Source organism: Pempheris klunzingeri, chromosome 1, assembly GCF_042242105.1.
Source record: "Pempheris klunzingeri isolate RE-2024b chromosome 1, fPemKlu1.hap1, whole genome shotgun sequence".
NCBI lineage: Eukaryota > Metazoa > Chordata > Actinopteri > Acropomatiformes > Pempheridae > Pempheris > Pempheris klunzingeri.
Genome location: NC_092012.1, coordinates 27158162 through 27178191, shown reverse-complemented (window position 1 = coordinate 27178191; position 20030 = coordinate 27158162). Strand labels below are relative to the sequence as shown.

The following is a 20030-nucleotide window of genomic DNA, read 5'->3' as shown; positions in this document are numbered from 1 at the left end:
AAAACACTATTCAAGATGAAAAGTTATCAAAAGCTTTATATAATCTTTTACGATTTACCCGTGGCGAGTTGTCAAAGTTCAGTGTCCCGCCATGGCACCGAAAGTTCTTCTAAGTTCACTGTAGATTCTCCAGTGTGTTTCACACTTTTCATGTTTTGTCTGAAAAGCCTCAAGACCTTCACAGTGAAGTCAACACTTAATATACTGGAATACAGGACGTCATTAGCAGCCGTTTTCTAGCGCAACATGGGGGACGCGGGAAGTGACGTGCAAGTCCTTCACGCGCTGTCCAAACTACATGCACGTTCTGAGCCGCGTGGAAGGGTCGGAGTCCGGCGGCGGGACGGAACCGCCGCACGCCCTGACGAGCGCGGACATGCGAGGGCCCTCCAACGCTGCTTGCAGCTTTAATTATTATTATTATTCTTCTGGTGTCAAAACAAACGCAAATTTGAGGGCCTGAACATGCACGAAAAGTCAGGAAAATTTGCACACGCATCAGTCTTGGCGAAAAATTTGATATTTTATGTGTCTTACAAACGGGCGTGGCAAAATGGCTCTATAGCGCCCTCAAACCTCGAGCCCCGGAACTGCGTTTTAAAAATCTGTATGACATTTGGTGGGTTTATGTATTTCTTCTACACGAACAAAAAAGTCTCTTGGAGGTATGTCCTAAACCCAACAGGAAGTCGGCCATTTTGGATTTTATGGCGATAAGTAGGGGTCGTAAATGAACGAACTAGTCTGAGGGGGTTGAAGCCGTCGACTTCAAACTTGGTCAGCTGGTGGAAACAATATCAAGGATGAAAAGTTATCAAAGGTTTTGTATAATCTTTAACGGTTTGGGCGTGGCGAGCTCTCAAAATTCTGAGCCTTGCCGTCAAACAGGAAGTTGTTAATAACTTGACTGCACGTGATCCAATATGCACCAAACTTCACATGTCTGATGAGAGTCCCGCCCCGAACAGGTCTACGTGTCAATATTCATTCTAAGTCACAGCGCCACCTGGTGGTGACGGGAAACATTATGTTTTACGCTATGATGGCTCAAGACCAGCCAGTTGATCGGATCCACTTCAAATTTGGTCAGGAAAGCCAGAAGATGTTGATGTTGGTCTGGAGCGAACGCCGTGAGTCTCCGTCAAAAGCTGTTGCTGTGGCGACGCAGACACTGTCAAGTGAAATTTTTTTTTCACCATCAAAATTAAAAGTGCTGTAACTCCACTGTACAAGGTCCTATCTTCACCAAATTCATACAGTTTGATGACTGTCCAGCTCTGAAGACATGTACGTGGCAATTTTGAACCATAGTCATAGCGCCACCTACTGGCGGGAGGAGGTACATGTCTTCTTTCTCGGATGTCTCTCTCTCAGCAGGTTAACTACAGACGCCTCAAATTTGAGCCAAACATTCTCAAGACATGGGTGATGCAAAGGTAAGAAGGGCTTGAGGTTTCGCCAAACGCTGTCGCCGTGGCGACGCCCTGTTCGCCATGAAACACGAACTTAATTTCCACGCTTATGCATACGTGCACACTCACCAAATTTGCCATACACGTCAGGAGGCCTGAAATGAATAATCTAATTTTGTTCACGGGTTTGGGTGGGCCAAAATGGCTCTACGGCGCCCCCTACAAAACTTTGACGAAGTAGCCCCCGGGCTACGTTTTACCTACAAATACCAAATTCAATAGACTTATGCGGGACGATAGGACCTACAAAAAAGCTTCTAGGACCGTTGACCTAAACCCAACAGGAAGTCGGCCATTTGGAATTTAGTCTCAAAATTTCAGCCATTTATAGGGGTCGTAAATGAGCGAACTAGTCCGAGGGGGTTGAAGCGTTCGACTTCAAACTCGGTCAGCTGGTAGAAACAATATCAAGGATGAAAAGTTATCAAGGGTTTTATATAATCTTTTACGGTTTGCCCGTGGCGAGCTGTCAAAGTTCAGTGTCTGGCCATGGCACCGAAAGTTCTTCCAAGTTCACTGTAGGTTATCCAGTGTGTTTCACACTTCTCATGTTTAGTCACAAAAGCCTCAAGACCTTCACAGTGTAGTCAACACTAAATATACTGGAATACAGGACGTCATTAGCGGCCACTTTCTAGCGCAACATAGAACGGGAAGTGACGTGCAAGTCCTTCACGCGCTGACCAAACTACATGAACGTTCTGAGCCGCGTGTAAGGGTCTCAGTCCGGCGGCGGGACGGAGCCGCCGCACGCCCCCGACGCGCGCTGACGTGCGAGGGCCCTCCAACGCTGCTTGCAGCTTTAATTATTATTATTATTCTTCTTCTCCTTTTTATAAACAATGAATCGCTAATTTGGGGGCCTGAACATGCACGAAAACTCACCAAAATTTGCACAAAATTCAGACATGGCGAAAAATTACGTATTTTAAAGGTTTCGCAAATGGCCGTGGCAAAATGGCTCTGTAGCGCCACCTAAACTCAGCCCCGGAACTGCGTTTTATGTACATGTACCAAATTCGGTGGGTTCGTGTATCTCTTCAGGACAAACAAAAAAGTCTCTTGGAGCGATGACCTAAACCCAACAGGAAGTCAGCCATATTGGATTTTTCACGCATTTTTGGCGATTTACAGGGGACGTAAATGAACGAACTAGTCCGAGGGGGTTCAAGCGATTGACTTCAAACTTGGTCAGCTGGTAGAGAAGGCATCAACGATGAAAAGTTATCAAAGGTTTGATATAATCTTTAACGGTTTGGGTGTGGCGAGCTGGCAAAGTTCAGTGTCTCGCCATGACTCGCCATCAAACAGGAAATTGTTAATAACTTGACTGTACGTGATCCAATCAGCACCAAACTTGACATGTCTGATGAGAGTCCCGCCCCGAACACGTCTACGTGTCAATATTCATTCTAAGTCACAGCGCCACCTGGTGGTGACAGGAAACTTTATGTTTTACGCTATGATGGCTCAAGACCAGTCAGTTGATCGGATCCACTTCAAATTTGGTCAGGAAAGCCAGAAGATGTTGGTGTTGGTCTGGAGCGAACGCCGTGAGTCTCCGTCAAAAGCTGTTGCCGTGGCGACGCAGACACTGTCGATTGAAATTTTTTTTACGCCATCAAAATTGAAAGTGCTGTAACTCCACTGTACAAGGTCCTATCTTCACCAAATTCATACAGTTTGATGACTGTCCGGCTCTGAAGACATGTACGTGGCCATTTTGAACCATAGTCATAGCGCCACCTACTGGCTAGAGGAGGTACATGTCTTCTTTCTCGGACGTCTCTCTCTCAGCAGGTTAACCACAGACACTTCAAATTTTAGCCAAACATTCTCAAAACGTGGTTGATGCAAAGTTATGAAGGGCTTGAGGTTTCGCCAAACGCTGTCACCGTGGCGACGCCTTGTTCGCCATGAAAATCGAACGTAATTTCGAAGCTTATGCATGCGTGCACACTCACCAAATTTGGCATGCACGTCAGGAGGCCTAAAATGAGTAATCTTATTTAGTTCACGGGTTTCGGTGGGCCAAAATGGCTCTATGGCGCCCCCTACAAAACTTTGACGAACTAGCCCCCGGTCTACGTTTTACGTACATGTACCAAATTCGGTATACATATGCGAGACCATAGGACCTACAAAAAAGCCTCTTGGAGCATTGACCTAAACCCAACAGGACGTCGGCCATATTGGATTTTTCACACATTTTTGGCGATTTACAGGGGACGTAAATGAACGAACTAGTCCGAGGGGGTTGAAGCGATCGACTTCAAACTTGGTCAGCTGGTACAAACAATATCAAGGATGAAAAGTTATCAAAGGTTTGATATAATCTTTAACGGTTTGGGCGTGGCGAGCTGGTAAAGTTCAGTGTCTCGCCATGACTCGCCATCAAACAGGAAATTGTTAATAACTTGACTGTACGTGATCCAATCAGCACCAATCTTGACATGTCTGATGAGAGTCCCGCCCTGAAGACGTCTACATGTCAATATTCATTCAAAGTCATAGCGCCACCTAGTGGCAAGAGGAAGTGCATGTTTTATTCTCAGACGTTTCTCTCTCAGCAGGTTGATCACAGACACCTCAAATTTGATCCAAACATTCCCACTACATGGATGATGCAAAGTTATGAAGCTCTTGACGTTTTGTCAGACGCTGTCACCATGGCAACGCTGTTCGCCATGGAACAGGAAATTGCTGTAACTTCAGTGTACATTATCCAATCTCTTGCAAACTTGTCACGCTTAATAAGAGTCCCGGCCTGAAGACATCTAGATTCCAATTAGTGACCACAGTCATTGCGCCACCTGGTGGCAACAGGAAGTAACACGTCTATGGCAATGATCATTTGATTTGCATGAAATTTTCACAGTGTAGTCAACACTTCATATACTGGAATACAGGATGTGATTAGTGACTGTTCTCTAGCGCCACATAGGGGACGCAGGAAGTGACGTGTAAGTCCTTCATGTGCTGTCCAAACTACATGAACGTTCTGAAAGCGCATGGAAGGGTCGGAGTCCAACAACGGGACGGAGCCGCCGCACACCCCGACGCGCGCGGAGGTGCGAGGGCCCTCCAACGCTGCTTGCAGCTTTAATTAGGGCCCGAGCACCAAGCGGTGCGAGGACCCTATTGTAACTGTGTGGGGGAAAACGAGCAAGGGAGGAAAACGTGCAAGTACCCAAGAACCAAGAGGTGTACGGACCTCACAGGCCCCGAGCAGGTAGGCCTCGAAAAAATACGTCAAATGAAAAAAACCAGGCGACCAGGGGGCCAAAAACATAGTTGAAACTGAAGGAATTATTATTATTATTATTATTATTCTTCTCCTCCTTTTTATAAACAATGAATCGCTAATTTGGGGGCCTGAACATGCACGAAAACTCACCAAAATTTGCACAAAATTCAGACATGGCGAAAAATTACGTATTTTAAAGGTTTCGCAAATGGCCGTGGCAAAATGGCTCTGTAGCGCCACCTAAACTCAGCCCCGGAACTGCGTTTTATGTACATGTACGAAATTCGGTGGGTTCGTGTATCTCTTCAGGACGAACAAAAAAGTCTCTTGGAGCGATGACCTAAACCCAACAGGAAGTCAGCCATATTGGATTTTTCACGCATTTTTGGCGATTTACAGGGGACGTAAATGAACGAACTAGTCCGAGGGGGTTCAAGCGATCGACGTCAAACTTGGTCAGCTGGTAGAGAAGGCCTCAATGATGAAAAGTTATTAAAAGTCTTGTTATTACTTTAACGGTTTGGCCGTGGCGAGCTGGCAAAGTTCAGTGTCTCGCCATGACTCGCCATCAAACAGGAAATTGTTAATAACTTGACTGTACGTGATCCAATCAGCACCAAACTTGACATGTCTGATGAGAGTCCCGCCCTGAAGACGTCTACATGTCAATATTCATTCAAAGTCATAGCGCCACCTGGTGGTGACAGGAAACTTTATGTTTTACGCTATGATGGCTCAAGACCAGCCAGTTGATCGGATCCACTTCAAATCTGGTCAGGAAAGCCAGAAGATGTTGGTGTTGGTCTGGAGCGAACGTTGTGAGTCTCCGTCAAAAGCTGTTGCCGTGGCGACGCAGACACTGTCGATTGAAATTTTTTTTACGCCATGAAAATTGAAAGTGCTGTAACTCCACTGTACAAGGTCCTATCTTCACCAAATTCATACAGTTTGATGACTGTCCGCCTCTGAAGACATGTACGTGGCCATTTTGAACCATAGTCATAGCGCCACCTACTGGCTAGAGGAGGTACATGTCTTCTTTCTCGGACGTCTCTCTCTCAGCAGGTTAACCACAGACACTTCAAATTTTAGCCAAACATTCTCAAGACGTGGTTGATGCAAAGTTATGAAGGGCTTGAGGTTTCGCCAAACGCTGTCACCGTGGCGACGCCTTGTTCGCCATGAAAATCGAACGTAATTTCGAAGCTTATGCATGCGTGCACACTCACCAAATTTGGCATGCACGTCAGGAGGCCTAAAATGAGTAATCTTATTTAGTTCACGGGTTTCGGTGGGCCAAAATGGCTCTATGGCGCCCCCTACAAAACTTTGACGAACTAGCCCCCGGTCTACGTTTTACCTACATGTACCAAATTCGGTATACATATGCGGGACCATAGGACCTACAAAAAAGCCTCTTGGAGCATTGACCAAAACCCAACAGGACGTCGGCCATATTGGATTTTTCACACATTTTTGGCGATTTACAGGGGACGTAAATGAACAAACTACTCCGAGGGGGTTCAAGCGATCGACTTCAAACTTGGTCAGCTGGTACAAACAATATCAAGGATGAAAAGTTATCAAAGGTTTGATATAATCTTTAACGGTTTGGGCGTGGCGAGCTGGTAAAGTTCAGTGTCTCGCCATGACTCGTCATCAAACAGGAAATTGTTAATTACTTGACTGTACGTGATCCAATCAGCACCAATCTTGACATGTTTGATGAGAGTTCCGCCCTGAAGACGTCTACATGTTAATATTCATTCAAAGTCATAGTGCCACCTAGTGGCAGGAGGAAGTGCATGTTTTATTCTCAGACGTTTCTCTCTCAGCAGGTTGATCACAGACACCTCAAATTTGATCCAAACATTCCCACTACATGGATGATGCAAAGTTATGAAGCTCTTGACGTTTTGTCAGATGCTGTCACCATGGCAACGCTGTTCGCCATGGAACAGGAAATTGCTGTAACTTCAGTGTACATTATCCAATCTCTTTCAAACTTGTCACGCTTAATAAGAGTCCCGGCCTGAAGACATCTAGATGCCAATTAGTGACCACAGTCATTGCGCCACCTGGTGGAAACAGGAAGTAACACGTCTATGGCAATGATCATTTGATTTGCATGAAATTTTCACAGTGTAGTCAACACTTCATATACTGGAATACAGGATGTGATTAGTGACTGTTCTCTAGCGCCACATAGAGGACGCAGGAAGTGACGTGTAAGTCCTTCACGCGCTGTCCAAACTACATGAACGTTCTGAAAGCGCATGGAAGGGTCGGAGTCCAGTAACGGGACGGAGCCGCCGCACGCCCCGACGCGCGCGGAGGTGCGAGGGCCCTCCAACGCTGCTTGCAGCTTTAATTATTATTATTCTTCTCCTCCTTTTTATAAACAATGAATCGCTAATTTGGGGGCCTGAACATGCACGAAAACTCACCAAAATTTGCACAAAATTCAGACATGGCGAAAAATTACGTATTTTAAAGGTTTCGCAAATGGCCGTGGCAAAATGGCTCTGTAGCGCCACCTAAACTCAGCCCCGGAACTGCGTTTTATGTACATGTACGAAATTCGGTGGGTTCGTGTATCTCTTCAGGACGAACAAAAAAGTCTCTTGGAGCGATGACCTAAACCCAACAGGAAGTCAGCCATATTGGATTTTTCACGCATTTTTGGCGATTTACAGGGGACGTAAATGAACGAACTAGTCCGAGGGGGTTCAAGCGATCGACTTCAAACTTGGTCAGCTGGTAGAGAAGGCATCAACGATGAAAAGTTATTAAAAGTCTTGTTATTACTTTAACGGTTTGGGCGTGGCGAGCTGGCAAAGTTCAGTGTCTCGCCATGACTCGCCATCAAACAGGAAATTGTTAATAACTTGACTGTACGTGATCCAATCAGCACCAAACTTGACATGTCTGATGAGAGTCCCACCCTGAACACGTTTACATGTCAATATTCATTCAAAGTCATAGCGCCACCTAGTGGCAAGAGGAAGTGCATGTTTTATTCTCGGACGTTTCTCTCTCAGCAGGTTGATCACAGACACCTCAAATTTGATCCAAACATTCCCACTACATGGATGATGCAAATTTATGAAGTTCGTGACGTTTCGTCAGACGCTGTCACCATGGTAACGCTGTTCGCCATGGAACAGGAAATTGCTGTAACTTCAGTGTACATTATCCAATCTCTTTCAAACTTGTCACGCTTGATAAGAGTCCCGGCCTGAAGACATCTAGATGCCAATTAGTGACCACAGTCATTGCGCCACCTGGTGGCAACAGGAAGTAACACGTCTATGGCAACGATCATTTGATTTGCACGAAATTTTCACAATGTAGTCAACACTTCATATACTGGAATACAGGACGTGATTAGTGACTGTTCTCTAGCGCCACATAGGGGGCGCAGGAAGTGACGTGTAAGTCCTTCACGCGCTGTCCAAACTACATGAACGTTCTGAAAGCGCATGGAAGGGTCGGAGTCCAGCAACAGGACGGAGCCGCCGCACGCCCCGACGCGCGCGGAGGTGCGAGGGCCCTTCAACGCTGCTTGCAGCTTTAATTATTATTATTATTATTATTATTATTATTCTGGTGCCAAAACAAACGCAAATTTGAGGGCCTGAACATGCACGAAAAGTCAGGAAAATTTGCACACGCATCAGTCTTGGCGAAAAATTTGATATTTTAGGTGTCTTACAAACGGGCGTGGCAAAATGGCTCTATAGCGCCCTCAAACCTCGAGCCCCGGAACTGCGTTTTAAAAATCTGTATGACATTTGGTGGGTTCATGTATTTCTTCTACACGAACAAAAAAGTCTCTTGGAGGTATGTCCTAAACCCAACAGGAAGTCGGCCATTTTGGATTTTATGGCAATAAGTAGGGGTCGTAAATGAACGAACTAGTCTGAGGGGGTTGAAGCCATCGACTTCAAACTTGGTCAGCTGGTGGAAACAATATCAAGGATGAAAAGTTATTAAAGGTTTGGTATAATCTTTAACGGTTTGGACGTGGCGAGCTCTCAAAATTCTGTGCCTCGCCGTCAAACAGGAAGTTGTTAATAACTTGACTGCACGTGATCCAATATGCACCAAACTTCACATGTCTGATGAGAGTCCCGCCCTGAACACGTCTACATGTCAATGTTCATTCTAAGTCACAGCGCCACCTGGTGGTGACAGGAAAATTTATGTTTTACGCTACGATGGCTCAAGACCAGTCAGTTGATCTGATCCACTTCAAATTTGGTCAGGAAAGCCAGAAGATGTTGATGTTGGTCTGGAGCGAACGACGTGAGTCTCTGTCAAAAGCTGTTGCCATGGCGACGCATACACTGTCGAGTGAAATTTTTTTTTCGCCATCAGAATTAAAAGTGCTGTAACTCAACTGTACAAGGTCCTATCTTCACCAAATTCATACAGTTTGATGACTGTCCGGCTCTGAAGACATGTACGTGGCCATTTTGAACCATAGTCATAGCGCCACCTACTGGCGGGAGGAGGTACATGTCTTCTTTCTTGGACATCTCTCTCTCAGCAGGTTAATTGCAGACACCTCAAATTTGAGCCAAACATTCTCAAGATGTGGTTGATGCAAACTTATGGGGCCCTTGAGTTTTTGCCAAACGCTGTTGTCGTGGCGACGCCCTGTTCGCCATGAAACACGAGTTTGATTTCCACACTTACGCATACATGCAGACTCACCAAATTTGGCATACACATTAGGAGGCCTAAAATGCATCATGTTATTGGGTTAACACGTTTGGGTGGGCCAAAATGGCTCTACGGCGCCCCCTACAAAACTTTGACGAACTAGCCCCCGGGTTACGTTTTACCTACATCTACCAAATTCGGTATACTTATGCGGGACGATAGGACCTACAAAAAAGCCTCTTGGAGCATTGACCTAAACCCAACAGGAAGTCGGCCATTTTGAATTAAGTGTCAAAATTTCAGCCATTTATAGGGGTCGTAAATGAGCGAACTAGTCCGAGGGGGTCAAAGCGATCGACTTCAAACTCGGTCAGCTGGTAGAAACACTATTCAAGATGAAAAGTTATCAAAAGCTTTATATAATCTTTTACGGTTTGGGCGTGGCGTGCTGTCAAAGTTCAGTGTCCCGCCATGGCACCGAAAGTTCTTCTAAGTTGACTGTAGATTATCCAGTGTGTTTCACACTTCTCATGTTTTGTCTGAAAAGCCTCAAGACCTTCACAGTGTAGTCAACACTTCATATACTGGAATACAGGACATCATTAGTGGCCGTTTTCTAGCGCAACATAGGGGACACAGGAAGTGACGTGTAAGTCCTTCACGCGCTGTCCAAACTACACGCACGTTCTGAGCCGCGTGGAAGGGTCAGAGTCCGGCGGCGGGACGGAACCGCCGCACGCCCCGACGAGCGCAGAGGTGCGAGGGCCCTCCAACGCTGCTTGCAGCTTTAATTAGGGCCCGAGCACCAAGCGGTGCGAGGACCCTATTGTAACTGCGTGGGGGAAAACGAGCAAGGGAGGAAAACGTGCAAGTACCCAAGAACCAAGAGGTGTACGGACCTCACAGGCCCCGAGCAGGTAGGCCTCGAAAAAATACGTCAAATGAAAAAAACCAGGCGACCAGGGGGCCAAAAACATAGTTGAAACTGAAGGAATTATTATTATTATTAGGGCCCGAGCACCAAGCGGTGCGAGGACCCTATTGTAACTGTGTGGGGGAAAACGAGCAAGGGAGGAAAACGTGCAAGTACCCAAGAACCAAGAGGTGTACGGACCTCACAGTCCCCGAGCAGGTAGGCCTCGAAAAAATACGTCAAATGAAAAAAACCAGGCGACCAGGGGGCCAAAAACATAGTTGAAACTGAAGGAATTATTATTATTATTAGGGCCCGAGCACCAAGCGGTGCGAGGACCCTATTGTAACTGTGTGGGGGAAAACGAGCAAGGGAGGAAAACGTGCAAGTACCCAAGAACCAAGAGGTGTACGGACCTCACAGGCCCCGAGCAGGTAGGCCTCGAAAAAATACGTCAAATGAAAAAAACCAGGCGACCAGGGGGCCAGAAACATAGTTGAAACTGAAGGAATTATTATTATTATTATTATTATTATTATTATTATTATTATTCTTTTTATAAACAATGAATCGCTAATTTGGGGGCCTGAACATGCACGAAAACTCACCAAAATTTGCACAAAATTCAGACATGGCGAAAAATTACGTATTTTAAAGGTTTCGCAAATGGCCGTGGCAAAATGGCTCTGTAGCGCCACCTAAACTCAGCCCCGGAACTGCGTTTTATGTACATGTACGAAATTCGGTGGGTTCGTGTATCTCTTCAGGACGAACAAAAAAGTCTCTTGGAGCGATGACCTAAACCCAACAGGAAGTCGGCCATATTGGATTTTTCACGCATTTTTGGCGATTTACAGGGGACGTAAATGAACGAACTAGTCCGAGGGGGTTCAAGCGATCGACTTCAAACTTGGTCAGCTGGTAGAGAAGGCATCAACGATGAAAAGTTATCAAAGGTTTGATATAATCTTTAACGGTTTGGGCGTGGCGAGCTGGCAAAGTTCAGTGTCTCGCCATGACTCGCCATCAAACAGGAAATTGTTAATAACTTGACTGTACGTGATCCAATCAGCACCAAACTTGACATGTCTGATGAGAGTCCCGCCCTGAACACGTCTACGTGTCAATATTCATTCTAAGTCACAGCGCCACCTGGTGGTGACAGGAAACTTTATGTTTTACGCTATGATGGCTCAAGACCAGTCAGTTGATCGGATCCACTTCAAATTTGGTCAGGAAAGCCAGAAGATGTTGGTGTTGGTCTGGAGCGAACGCCGTGAGTCTCCGTCAAAAGCTGTTGGCGTGGCGACGTAGACACTGTCGATTGAAATTTTTTTTACGCCATCAAAATTGAAAGTGCTGTAACTCCACTGTACAAGGTCCTATCTTCACCAAATTCATACAGTTTGATGACTGTCCGGCTCTGAAGACATGTACGTGGCCATTTTGAACCATAGTCATAGCGCCACCTACTGGCTAGAGGAGGTACATGTCTTCTTTCTCGGACGTCTCTCTCTCAGCAGGTTAACCACAGACACTTCAAATTTTAGCCAAACATTCTCAAGACGTGGTTGATGCAAAGTTATGAAGGGCTTGAGGTTTCGCCAAACGCTGTCACCGTGGCGACGCCTTGTTCGCCATGAAAATCGAACGTAATTTCGAAGCTTATGCATGCGTGCACACTCACCAAATTTGGCATGCACGTCAGGAGGCCTAAAATGAGTAATCTTATTTAGTTCACGGGTTTCGGTGGGCCAAAATGGCTCTATGGCGCCCCCTACAAAACTTTGACGAACTAGCCCCCGGTCTACGTTTTACCTACATGTATTAAATTCGGTATACATATGCGGGACCATAGGACCTACAAAAAAGCCTCTTGGAGCATTGACCAAAACCCAACAGGACGTCGGCCATATTGGATTTTTCACACATTTTTGGCGATTTACAGGGGACGTAAATGAACGAACTACTCCGAGGGGGTTCAAGCGATCGACTTCAAACTTGGTCAGCTGGTACAAACAATATCAAGGATGAAAAGTTATCAAAGGTTTGATATAATCTTTAACGGTTTGGGCGTGGCGAGCTGGTTAAGTTCAGTGTCTCGCCATGACTCGCCATCAAACAGGAAATTGTTAATAACTTGACTGTACGTGATCCAATCAGCACCAATCTTGACATGTCTGATGAGAGTTCCGCCCTGAAGACGTCTACATGTTAATATTCATTCAAAGTCATAGTGCCACCTAGTGGCAAGAGGAAGTGCATGTTTTATTCTCAGACGTTTCTCTCTCAGCAGGTTGATCACAGACACCTCAAATTTGATCCAAACATTCCCACTACATGGATGATGCAAAGTTATGAAGCTCTTGACGTTTTGTCAGACGCTGTCACCATGGCAACGCTGTTCGCCATGGAACAGGAAATTGCTGTAACTTCAGTGTACATTATCCAATCTCTTTCAAACTTGTCACGCTTAATAAGAGTCCCGGCCTGAAGACATCTAGATGCCAATTAGTGACCACAGTCATTGCGCCACCTGGTGGCAACAGGAAGTAACACGTCTATGGCAATGATCATTTCATTTGCATGAAATCTTCACAGTGTAGTCAACACTTCATATACTGGAATGCAGGATGTGATTAGTGACTGTTCTCTAGCGCCACATAGGGGACGCAGGAAGTGACGTGTAAGTCCTTCACGCGCTGTCCAAACTACATGAACGTTCTGAAAGCGCATGGAAGGGTCGGAGTCCAACAACGGGACGGGGCCGCCGCACGCCCCGACGAGCGCGGAGGTGCGAGGGCCCTCCAACGCTGCTTGCAGCTTTAATTATTATTATTATTCTTCTCCTCCTTTTTATAAACAATGAATCGCTAATTTGGGGGCCTGAACATGCACGAAAACTCACCAAAATTTGCACAAAATTCAGACATGGCGAAAAATTACGTATTTTAAAGGTTTCGCAAATGGCCGTGGCAAAATGGCTCTGTAGCGCCACCTAAACTCAGCCCCGGAACTGCGTTTTATGTACATGTACGAAATTCGGTGGGTTCGTGTATCTCTTCAGGACGAACAAAAAAGTCTCTTGGAGCGATGACCTAAACCCAACAGGAAGTCAGCCATATTGGATTTTTCACGCATTTTTGGCGATTTACAGGGGACGTAAATGAACGAACTAGTCCGAGGGGGTTCAAGCGATCGACGTCAAACTTGGTCAGCTGGTAGAGAAGGCCTCAATGATGAAAAGTTATTAAAAGTCTTGTTATTACTTCAACGGTTTGGCCGTGGCGAGCTGGCAAAGTTCAGTGTCTCGCCATGACTCGCCATCAAACAGGAAATTGTTAATAACTTGACTGTACGTGATCCAATCAGCACCAAACTTGACATGTCTGATGAGAGTCCCGCCCTGAACACGTCTACGTGTCAATATTCATTCTAAGTCACAGCGCCACCTGGTGGTGACAGGAAACTTTATGTTTTACGCTATGATGGCTCAAGACCAGCCAGTTGATCGGATCCACTTCAAATTTGGTCAGGAAAGCCAGAAGATATTGGTGTTGGTCTGGAGCGAACGCCGTGAGTCTCCGTCAAAAGCTGTTGCCGTGGCGACGCAGACACTGTCGATTGAAATTTTTTTTACGCCATCAAAATTGAAAGTGCTGTAACTCCACTGTACAAGGTCCTATCTTCACCAAATTCATACAGTTTGATGACTGTCTGGCTCTGAAGACATGTACGTGGCCATTTTGAACCATAGTCATAGCGCCACCTACTGGCTAGAGGAGGTACATGTCTTCTTTCTCGGACGTCTCTCTCTCAGCAGGTTAACCACAGACACTTCAAATTTTAGCCAAACATTCTCAAGACGTGGTTGATGCAAAGTTATGAAGGGCTTGAGGTTTCGCCAAACGCTGTCACCGTGGCGACGCCTTGTTCGCCATGACAATCGAACGTAATTTCGAAGCTTATGCATGCGTGCACACTCACCAAATTTGGCATGCACGTCAGGAGGCCTAAAATGAGTAATCTTATTTAGTTCACGGGTTTCGGTGGGCCAAAATGGCTCTATGGCGCCCCCTACAAAACTTTGACGAACTAGCCCCCGGTCTACGTTTTACCTACATGTACCAAATTCGGTATACATATGCGAGACCATAGGACCTACAAAAAAGCCTCTTGGAGCATTGACCTAAACCCAACAGGACGTCGGCCATATTGGATTTTTCACACATTTTTGGCGATTTACAGGGGACGTAAATGAACGAACTAGTCCGAGGGGGTTCAAGCGATCGACTTCAAACTTGGTCAGCTGGTACAAACAATATCAAGGATGAAAAGTTATCAAAGGTTTGATATAATCTTTAACGGTTTGGGCGTGGCGAGCTGGTAAAGTTCAGTGTCTCGCCATGACTCGCCATCAAACAGGAAATTGTTAATAACTTGACTGTACGTGATCCAATCAGCACCAATCTTGACATGTCTGATGAGAGTCCCGCCCTGAAGACGTCTACATGTTAATATTCATTCAAAGTCATAGCGCCACCTAGTGGCAAGAGGAAGTGCATGTTTTATTCTCAGACGTTTCTCTCTCAGCAGGTTGATCACAGACACCTCAAATTTGATCCAAACTTTCCCACTACATGGATGATGCAAAGTTATGAAGCTCTTGACGTTTTGTCAGACGCTGTCACCATGGCAACGCTGTTCGCCATGCAACAGGAAATTGCTGTAACTTCAGTGTACATTATCCAATCTCTTTCAAACTTGTCACGCTTAATAAGAGTCCCGGCCTGAAGACATCTAGATGCCAATTAGTGACCACAGTCATTGCGCCACCTGGTGGCAACAGGAAGTAACACGTCTATGGCAATGATCATTTGATTTGCATGAAATTTTCACAGTGTAGTCAACACTTCATATACTGGAATACAGGATGTGATTAGTGACTGTTCTCTAGCGCCACATAGGGGACGCAGGAAGTGACGTGTAAGTCCTTCACGCGCTGTCCAAACTACATGAACGTTCTGAAAGTGCATGGAAGGGTCGGAGTCCAACAACGGGACGGGGCCGCCGCACGCGCCGACGCGCGTGGAGGTGCGAGGGCCCTCCAACGCTGCTTGCAGCTTTAATTATTATTATTTTTCTCCTGCAGAAACAATCGCAAATTTGAGGGCCTGAACATGCACGAAAAGTCAGAAAAAATTTGCACACGCATCAGGCCTGGCGAAAAATTTCGTATTTTATGGTTCTCACAAATGGGCGTGGCAAAATGGCTCTACAGCGCCCCCAAACGCTAAAGCCCCTACCCCCGGAACTGCAATTTATGTACGTGTACGCAATTTGGTGGGTTCATGTATCACTTCAAGACGCACAAAAAAGTAATTTGGACCAATGACCTGAACCCAACAGGAAGTCGGTTATTTTGATTTTATGGCGAAAGGTAGGCGTCGTAAATGAACGAACTAGTCCGAGGGGTTTGAAGCCATCAACTTCAAACTTTGTCAGCTGGTAGAAACAATACCAAGGATGAAAAGTTATCAAAGGCTTTCCATAATCTTTAACGGTTTGGGCGTGGCGAGCTGTCAAAATTCAGTCCCTCGCCGTCAAACAGGAAGTTGTTAATAACTTCATTGTACGTGATCCAATATGCACCAAACTTCACATTTCTGATGAGACTCCCGCCCTGAACAAGTCTACATGTCAATATTCATTCTAAGTCACAGCGCCACCTAGTGGTGACAGGAAATGCTAATATTTTACGCTATGATGGCTCAAGACCAGCCAGTTGATCAGATCCACTTCAAATTTGGTCAAGAAAGCCAGAAGATGTTGATGTTGGTCTGGAGCGAACGCCGTGAGTCTCCGTCAAAAGCTGTTGGCGTGGCGACGCACCGACCTTCGATTGAAAAAATTTTTCGCCATCAAAATTTGAACATGCGTGCACACTCACCAAATTTGGCATACATGTCAGGAGGCCTAAAATGAAGAATGTTATTGGGTTAACAGGTTTGGATGGGCCAAAATGGCTCTACGGCGCCCCCTACAAAACTTTGACGAACTAGCCCCCGGGTTACGTTTTACCTACATCTACCAAATTCGGTATACTAATGCGGGACGATAGGACCTACAAAAAAGCCTCTTGGAGCATTGACCTAAACCCAACAGGAAGTCTGCCATTTTGAATTAAGTGTCAAAATTTCAGCCATTTATAGGGGTCGTAAATGAGCGAACTAGTCCGAGGGGGTCGAAGCGATCGACTTCAAACTCGGTCAGCTGGTAGAAACACTATTCAAGATGAAAAGTTATCAAAAGCTTTATATAATCTTTTACGGTTTGGGCGTGGCGTGCTGTCAAAGTTCAGTGTCCCGCCATGGCACCGAAAGTTCTTCCAAGTTGACTGTAGATTATCCAGTGTGTTTCACACTTCTCATGTTTTGTCTGAAAAGCCTCAAGACCTTCACAGTGTAGTCAACACTTCATATACTGGAATACAGGACATCATGAGTGGCCGTTTTCTAGCGCAACATAGGGGACACAGGAAGTGACGTGTAAGTCCTTCACGCGCTGTCCAAACTACACGCACGTTCTGAGCCGCGTGGAAGGGTCAGAGTCCGGCGGCGGGACGGAGCCGCTGCACGCCCCGACGAGCGCGGAGGTGCGAGGGCCCTCCAACGCTGCTTGCAGCTTTAATTAGGGCCCGAGCACCAAGCGGTGCGAGGACCCTATTGTAACTGTGTGGGGGAAAACGAGCAAGGGAGGAAAACGTGCAAGTACCCAAGAACCAAGAGGTGTACGGACCTCATAGACCCCGAGCAGGTAGGCCTCGAAAAAATACGTCAAATGAAAAAAACCAGGCGACCAGGGGGCCGAAAACATAGTTGAAACTGAAGGAATTATTATTATTAGGGCCCGAGCACCAAGCGGTGCGAGGACCCTATTGTAACTGTGTGGGGGAAAACGAGCAAGGGAGGAAAACGTGCAAGTACCCAAGAACCATGAAGTGTACGGAGTTCACAGTCCCCGAGCAGGTAGGCCTCGAAAAAATACGTCAAATGAAAAAAACCAGGCGACCAGGGGGCCCAAAACATAGTTGAAACTGAAGGAATTATTATTATTATTATTAGGGCCCGAGCACCAAGCGGTGCGAGGACCCTATTGTAACTGTGTGGGGGAAAACGAGCAAGGGAGGAAAACGTGCAAGTACCCAAGAACCAAGAGGTGTACGGACCTCACAGGCCCCGAGCAGGTAGGCCTCGAAAAAATACGTCAAATGAAAAAAACCAGGCGACCAGGGGGCCAAAAACATAGTTGAAACTGAAGGAATTATTATTATTATTATTATTAGGGCCCGAGCACCAAGCGGTGCGAGGACCCTATTGAAACCCGAAGGAGAAAACGAGCAAGGGAGGAAAACGTGCAAGTACCCAAGAACCGAGAGGTGTACGGACCTCACAGGCCCCGAGCAGGTAGGCCTCGAAAAAATACGTCAAATGAAAAAAACCAGGCGACCAGGGGGCCGAAAACATAGTTGAAACTGAAGGAATTATTATTATTATTATTATTATTATTAGGGCCCGAGCACCAAGCGGTGCGAGGACCCTATTGTAACTGTGTGGGGGAAAACGAGCAAGGGAGGAAAACGTGCAAGTACCCAAGAACCAAGAGGTGTACGGACCTCACAGGCCCCGAGCAGGTAGGCCTCGAAAAAATACGTCAAATGAAAAAAACCAGCCGACCAGGGGGCCGAAAACATAGTTGAAACTGAAGGAATTATTATTATTATTATTATTATTATTATTATTAGGGCCCGAGCACCAAGCGGTGCGAGGACCCTATTGTAACTGTGTGGGGGAAAACGAGCAAGGGAGGAAAACGTGCAAGTACCCAAGAACCAAGAGGTGTACGGACCTCACAGGCCCCGAGCAGGTAGGCCTTGAAAAAATACGTCAAATGAAAAAAACCAGGCGACCAGGGGGCCAAAAACATAGTTGAAACTGAAGGAATTATTATTATTATTATTATTATTATTATTATTATTATTCTTCTCCTTTTTATAAACAATGAATCGCTAATTTGGGGGCCTGAACATGCACGAAAACTCACCAAAATTTGCACAAAATTCAGACATGGCGAAAAATTACGTATTTTAAAGGTTTCGCAAATGGCCGTGGCAAAATGGCTCTGTAGCGCCACCTAAACTCAGCCCCGGAACTGCGTTTTATGTACATGTACCAAATTCGGTGGGTTCGTGTATCTCTTCAGGACAAACAAAAAAGTCTCTTGGAGCGATGACCTAAACCCAACAGGAAGTCAGCCATATTGGATTTTTCAGGCATTTTTGGCGATTTACAGGGGACGTAAATGAACGAACTAGTCCGAGGGGGTTCAAGCGATTGACTTCAAACTTGGTCAGCTGGTAGAGAAGGCCTCAACGATGAAAAGTTATCAAAGGTTTGATATAATCTTTAACGGTTTGGGTGTGGCGAGCTGGCAAAGTTCAGTGTCTCGCCATGACTCGCCATCAAACAGGAAATTGTTAATAACTTGACTGTACGTGATCCAATCAGCACCAAACTTGACATGTCTGATGAGAGTCCCGCCCCGAACACGTCTACGTGTCAATATTCATTCTAAGTCACAGCGCCACCTGGTGGTGACAGGAAACTTTATGTTTTACACTATGATGGCTCAAGACCAGTCAGTTGATCGGATCCACTTCAAATTTGGTCAGGAAAGCCAGAAGATGTTGGTGTTGGTCTGGAGCGAACGCCGTGAGTCTCCGTCAAAAGCTGTTGCCGTGGCGACGCAGACACTGTCGATTGAAATTTTTTTTACGCCATCAAAATTGAAAGTGCTGTAACTCCACTGTACAAGGTCCTATCTTCACCAAATTCATACAGTTTGATGACTGTCCGGCTCTGAAGACATGTACGTGGCCATTTTGAACCATAGTCATAGCGCCACCTACTGGCTAGAGGAGGTACATGTCTTCTTTCTCGGACGTCTCTCTCTCAGCAGGTTAACCACAGACACTTCAAATTTTAGCCAAACATTCTCAAAACGTGGTTGATGCAAAGTTATGAAGGGCTTGAGGTTTCGCCAAACGCTGTCACCGTGGCGACGCCTTGTTCGCCATGAAAATCGAACGTAATTTTGAAGCTTATGCATGCGTGCACACTCACCAAATTTGGCATGCACGTCAGGAGGCCTAAAATGAGTAATCTTATTTAGTTCACGGGTTTCGGTGGGCCAAAATGGCTCTATGGCGCCCCCTACAAAACTTTGACGAACTAGCCCCCGGTCTACGTTTTACCTACATGTACCAAATTCGGTATACATATGCGAGACCATAGGACCTACAAAAAAGCCTCTTGGAGCATTGACCTAAACCCAACAGGACGTCGGCCATATTGGATTTTTCACACATTTTTGGCGATTTACAGGGGATGTAAATGAACGAACTAGTCCGAGGGGGTTCAAGCGATCGACTTCAAACTTGGTCAGCTGGTACAAACAATATCAAGGATGAAAAGTTATCAAAGGTTTGATATAATCTTTAACGGTTTGGGCGTGGCGAGCTGGTAAAGTTCAGTGTCTCGCCATGACTCGCCATCAAACAGGAAATTGTTAATAACTTGACTGTACGTGATCCAATCAGCACCAATCTTGACATGTCTGATGAGAGTCCCGCCCTGAAGACGTCTACATGTCAATATTCATTCAAAGTCAT

General features: G+C 45.9%; 1 protein-coding gene across 1 annotated transcript in view; it reads right to left on the bottom strand.

Moving 5' to 3' along the window:
• LOC139199544 (plakophilin-3-like) overlaps nt 1–20030 on the bottom strand; it is a 211589-nt gene that overhangs the window by 123247 nt on the left and 68312 nt on the right. The gene's annotated exons all lie outside the window — the stretch shown is intronic.